The sequence below is a fragment of the Cricetulus griseus genome, chromosome 4 (assembly GCF_003668045.3).
Source record: "Cricetulus griseus strain 17A/GY chromosome 4, alternate assembly CriGri-PICRH-1.0, whole genome shotgun sequence".
NCBI classification, from domain to species: Eukaryota; Metazoa; Chordata; class Mammalia; order Rodentia; family Cricetidae; genus Cricetulus; species Cricetulus griseus.
In genome coordinates this window covers 229,356,323-229,361,657 of record NC_048597.1, presented here as the reverse complement: position 1 = coordinate 229,361,657, position 5,335 = coordinate 229,356,323, and positions in this window count along the sequence as shown.

The window sequence follows — 5,335 nt, the reverse complement described above, 5'->3', positions numbered from 1 at the left end:
AGGCAGGCTGATCTCTGTGAGCTCGAAGCCAGCCTGGTCTACAGAGCAAGTTCCAAAGCCACAGAGAAACCCTGTCTCGAAAAACTAACTAAATAAAAATAAGCATTTAGGAAGTGCGAGGAGAGTACAGGTCCACATGGGTGGGATGGGAGTTTCTAGCCCATTGTGAAGGGCAGGCTCTTACTGCATAGGTATTAAGCCCACACTGAGCCCTGAGACCTCCTTTGTTTTTCCTTCCTGGGTCCCCAGATAAGTGTGACAGCCAAAGCTGCTCTGTATATGACTCACTTGATGCCTGGCTTTAGAAAGGAATGGTGACAAGGAAGGGAGCAGTTGGTAGGTCACGTGATGTTGACTCTCGGCTCACAGGTCTCATTTCACCCACCTCTGGGCAGCAAGGAAACCAGTGCAGGGCTGGGGTCCGTCTCATGACTGTCGGGTTCAGGCAGCTTTCAGGGGCATCACCTCTTAGGCATGAGGGGGAAGGGGGTTCAGGGGGCCATGAACTAACTGCAGCTACCTGTAGCCTGAGGACTGTCCCCCTCAGAGACATCCATTCACAGCAAACTGGGAGCTTGGTTTTACTACAGAAAAGAGTTTCGGGAGGACCCCGTGTGAAGCAGACCTGGGCTCACAAAGCAGAATAAAAATGGGACAGTTTGTCCAGTAGGGCATGGGGGAAGGGCTCCTCCGAGAGGAAACCACAGCACCTATAGCATTTGTGTCTTATAAAGGCACAGTGCTCAGACCGTACGAAGTTTACAATCCGGTTCAAAGACTAAGCAAAGTTTAAGTATTAAATAAAAGTGTATGAGCTGGCTTACCGTTTCTCTCATGGGGTTTTCTCTGGTAAATGAGGCACATTTTTCAGGGTTGGGGGTAGAGGGGTTGTTGACTCTGATAAACTCAAAGGTTACATCTGTTCTCTGGCCCCAGGCAAACATGATCCGCTGGTTCAACACAATTCTGAGGTCTCTGTACCGGTCTCGATTTTCATCAGCTGTGTGGAAGTTCTGACTCGACTGGAAACGTAACCCACATTCCACATTCTGGGTAAATTGCCTCTTCCCTTTCCATGCCTCTTAACTTTATGTCGTTCTACCCTGTTTAATTTTTTTTTCTCCCATCAGCAATGCAGAAGTTTGAAAAAATCCATCCCTCAAGCATTGCCGACTTCCTGGCTTGTTCATCGATTATAGTTGACCCTCCGGGGTTTCAAGTGAAACAGCACATTGAGGTGTCTTGTGATCCAAAGTTGTTAGAAGTCCCCCGCCCCAATTGCCCCAGTTTACAAAGAATTGGGCATTTCCCCAAATTCTAAACCATTTGCTTTTGTTTGCCTAGTTTAATCCACAGCATGAGGCCTGTCAGATACAATGAAACACAATTCTGACCACAGTAACACCATGCTAAGATGAGCAGAATCCTGGAGAAACAGGCCAACAAAAGCTACAGCCAGAGCCAACAGGTCCAAATGGATGAGTGAAGCAGAAATGGTGGCCTCCTGACAAGATGTGGACTGCAAACCACCTTTTGACACAAGCCTATTGCCACAGTGTTCTCCCTGCACTGGCTATTTCTTGATTCCAAGTCTAGATAACAGTAGGAGTGGCCAGAGCTTGCCAGATGTGTCAAGGCAGGCTGGCAGGAGGTGATTGAGGAAACAGGGTGCAAGCCTGGCCTTCAGCAGTGTGAGTTGTTGTCTAAGCCGGGTCTGATGGGACATGAGGGAAGGGTCACTCAGGGATTCATCCTCCAACACAGCAAAGTGAGATCCCATTGGGACCAAACCCCTCATCCATAACAGCATTAAGAAATGACGACGTGAACAGCCTGGAAAGCAGGGTGCTTCAGGGAAGGGCCAACAACTGGACTAGAAAAGGGAGTTTCTACAGCTTTTAGCCACCAGTCCGGGAAGTGAGGAGGAAACCCACATTTTGGGAAATAAACTAGCAGTCCTTCTGACTTCAAGAGCCAAGGATGGAGCAGAGGGCAGCTCGGGGCCCTTGTAAAGTAAAGGGGGAGTCCTAGAGAGGGGAACAAGAGGCTCAATGTAATTTCTGCCCGTCTCCCTGGGGTCCTGGGCTAAGGACAAAGATGCTGTTTCAGCATCCATAGTTTTTGAGAAACATTTGAGCATTCGCATGGCCCGGTGGCCTGGGGAAGGTGCCTGTTAAAATGCAGCTTCCCAGGCCTTACCATCTTATGAGCGGCACCTTGGCTCTGTATCTGTGCAGACAGCTGTGAGGACTCTTAGGTTCCTGGGCTTGTACTTTGCTGCTCTGAGAGTAGGCATAGTCTCGAGTCACGCTCAGACTTCTGCTGAGGCAGGCCTATGCATGAGAATGAGACTCTGACATGAGTAGCCACTGAAACACAGGGAGCAGCTGGTTGTCCCCAAGTTAGCGCATCAGAATGCAGCCCTTTCATGTTGTACTGGCTTCTCCACTCTTAATTATTTTCCCTATGCCCTAGTCTCAATCCCCCCAGCCCCCCACTTCCCACCCCCACACCAAAACAACAACGACCCAGCGCTGTCACTTGAGCCAGGTATTTGAGAAAGATCTGCTGGGATTTTACAGTCAGCAGAAACGTGTTTAGCTGGTTAGTACCAGGGAGGGAAACACCTTTAGTCATTGGTGTCTGGGGCCTATAGATTCCACACCCAATCGTTTTTTGTTGCTGTAATGTCAAACTGTGAAAACTGGCAAACAAGCTCACGTGAGCACTGTAAACACTGCAGTGTTGTGTTAGGGCACAATCACCACCCTGCCATGACTAATGACTTCCTAACTCTACCATGGAAGAAACAGGTTTCTCAACTGGCTTTTCACACCCATCTCCACAAGAGTTCAGGATCACACAAGGTGACAAAGAATATCCTGCCTTCTCATTTGTCAGCCAAGGGACTCTTCCTTCAAAAACGAATGCAATCTATTGAAACAAAAAAGGCAGGCCTCTTTTATTCTAGTCTCCAATTAACAGGCACTTCATGGAAACACTTTTTGTTGTTGTTTTAAGCCCTAAGTGAATGCTCAAGTCTTTACCGATTAGACATGTGCTGCAATAAGACTTAACTAAATCACTTAGAAAACTTTGGTAAGGATGTTCTTAATTAGCTTAGCTCTCAGATTTAAAATTTAAAGTGACCATGATAAAGCCAGACCATTGTCTGTAACTGGGCAAATAAATTAAACCAGTTCTGAATTAATGTAACATTTTTGAAAAGTTTAAGAAGAATTTTTAGGGAGAAAAAGCATGAGCGATATGTTAGCAAACACGAACTGAATGAAGAAATGTGTTTTTTATTTCCCGAGACATGTTCTCATGTAGCCCCGGGCTGATCTCAAACTTAGTGCATAGCTAAGAATGACCTTGAATTCCTGGTTCTTCTTCCACCATCTCCTGAGTGCTGGGATCACTGGCATGTGCCGTCAATGCTGGAGATCAAGCCCATGTTAGGCAAGCACTCTACTTACAGTGAGCTACATCCCCTGCTCAAGAAATAAATCGTAATGTAGAGAAATGTGTATTCTAGTGCCAGGGACCCTTTCAGCAAGTTTCAGTCAAGAAAGTGGGGCAGGTGTGTTAGCACGTGCCTGCAGTTCCAACATTTGGGAGGTAGAGGCAGAGGAATCATGAATTTTGAGGCTAGCCCGGGGTGGCCCAGCAAGATCCTGTTTCAAAACAACAGAAAGCTTTTTGTGCCTCCAAGTTATGACTCCATAGCTTCAAGTTTTAGTAACTGGCATACAGCCTTCCACACACTGAATCTGACCCTTGGCCCCAATATGGATCTACATGGCCATACAAAGTCAACATGGCCACTAAAATTCCATAGTTACTTTCTGGCTTTTTGTTGTTTTTTGTTTTGTTTTGTTTTGATTGTTTGACACAGGGTTTCTCTGTATTGCTTTGGAGGTTGTCCTGGAACTTGCTTTGTAGACCAGGCTGGCCTTGAACTCACAGAGATCCGCCTGCCTCTGCCTCCCCAGTGCTGTCAAAGGAGTGAGACACCAACGCTGGGCCCATAGTTACTTTCTTAGCTATTTTATAGTAAGTAAGATTTCCTCTCTGTATTTTATGTGGCTTTTATTAAAACATGATGAGTGTACAAGGCTCCAAAGTTTATATATATATAAACAGAATCGTCCTCCTTCAAAGCTAACCACTGTTAACAAACTCAAATACACATTTTTCTTCCAAAAACTATCTATACATATCTATGAGCATATGTGTTAAACATAACTTTAAGGAACTTCAGACACACACTATTCTGTATGCATGCACATATTTTGGTGTGCCTGCATACATATACATGTAATAGTCTGCATTTTTCTGGTTTTCAAAATTTGATGTTTTAGAAATGTTCTATATAGCCACTTACAGATCTTCCCATTCATAGGATTTGTATAACAGTCCAGTGCACGGCTGTTATTGATATAGATGTCTGCCTGGCCAGCTGGCGGCTGTTACTGATCTAGATATGTACTTGGTCCTCAGCTGGCAGCTTCTGGCCATAGCTGGTGGATGGAGGGCCAATGCTAAAGGGTGAGAGCCAGCTCTGATCCCTGCCTGAGCATTCTGCTTCCTCGCTGATCAGCGACATGAGATATGAACGAGTAGCCTGCTGCCCCTACCACCCTGGATATCGCTACACCCTGTGTACTAGGAAGCTAAGATGAAATAATTCCTTCTTGTCCCAGCTGCTCCTGTCCCATATTTTGTCCCAGCAGCAGGGAAAATTACTATAGTGATCTCGTTAAAGCTGGGGCACCGTGTTTGGTTTCAGACTTTTAATTCTACACTTCTCAGAGGCTTTTTCTCTTCTAACTGGGTTATTGATCCATGCAGACTTCATCCCTGTACACAAGAGAAACAGATTCTGCTTTAATTTTCACGTGGCTATCCACACTTGTACTGTCTGAAGTGTGTCCCCACCGATGAGATGTTTCCTTTGTCAACAGCTTGGACTTGCTGTCTGTAGCTGTTACCCCATCGGTCACCCTTTCGTGCCCACTTCTCTCCTCTGGGGCTCTTATTCCCTATACTTGGTACAAGTGTACTGCCTGCAACCTGGCATGGCTGTTTGATCAAAGACACACAGGAATGAAGACATTTCCCAAGAGTTCTGACAAGAGAACGAGAACCACTTCAAGGACCTGCATGGGTGTGAGTGAAGCTGTGTACAGTGGCCACAAAACCAGCACAGTGCAGAGCAGCCAGCCGTCTGAACCACAGTGTTGATAGAACACCACTGGACCATGGTCCTATCGTAACTGTTCTAACAGATGGGCCCACGTCAAAGAGTCAAGAAAACACACAGCTGCCCCAC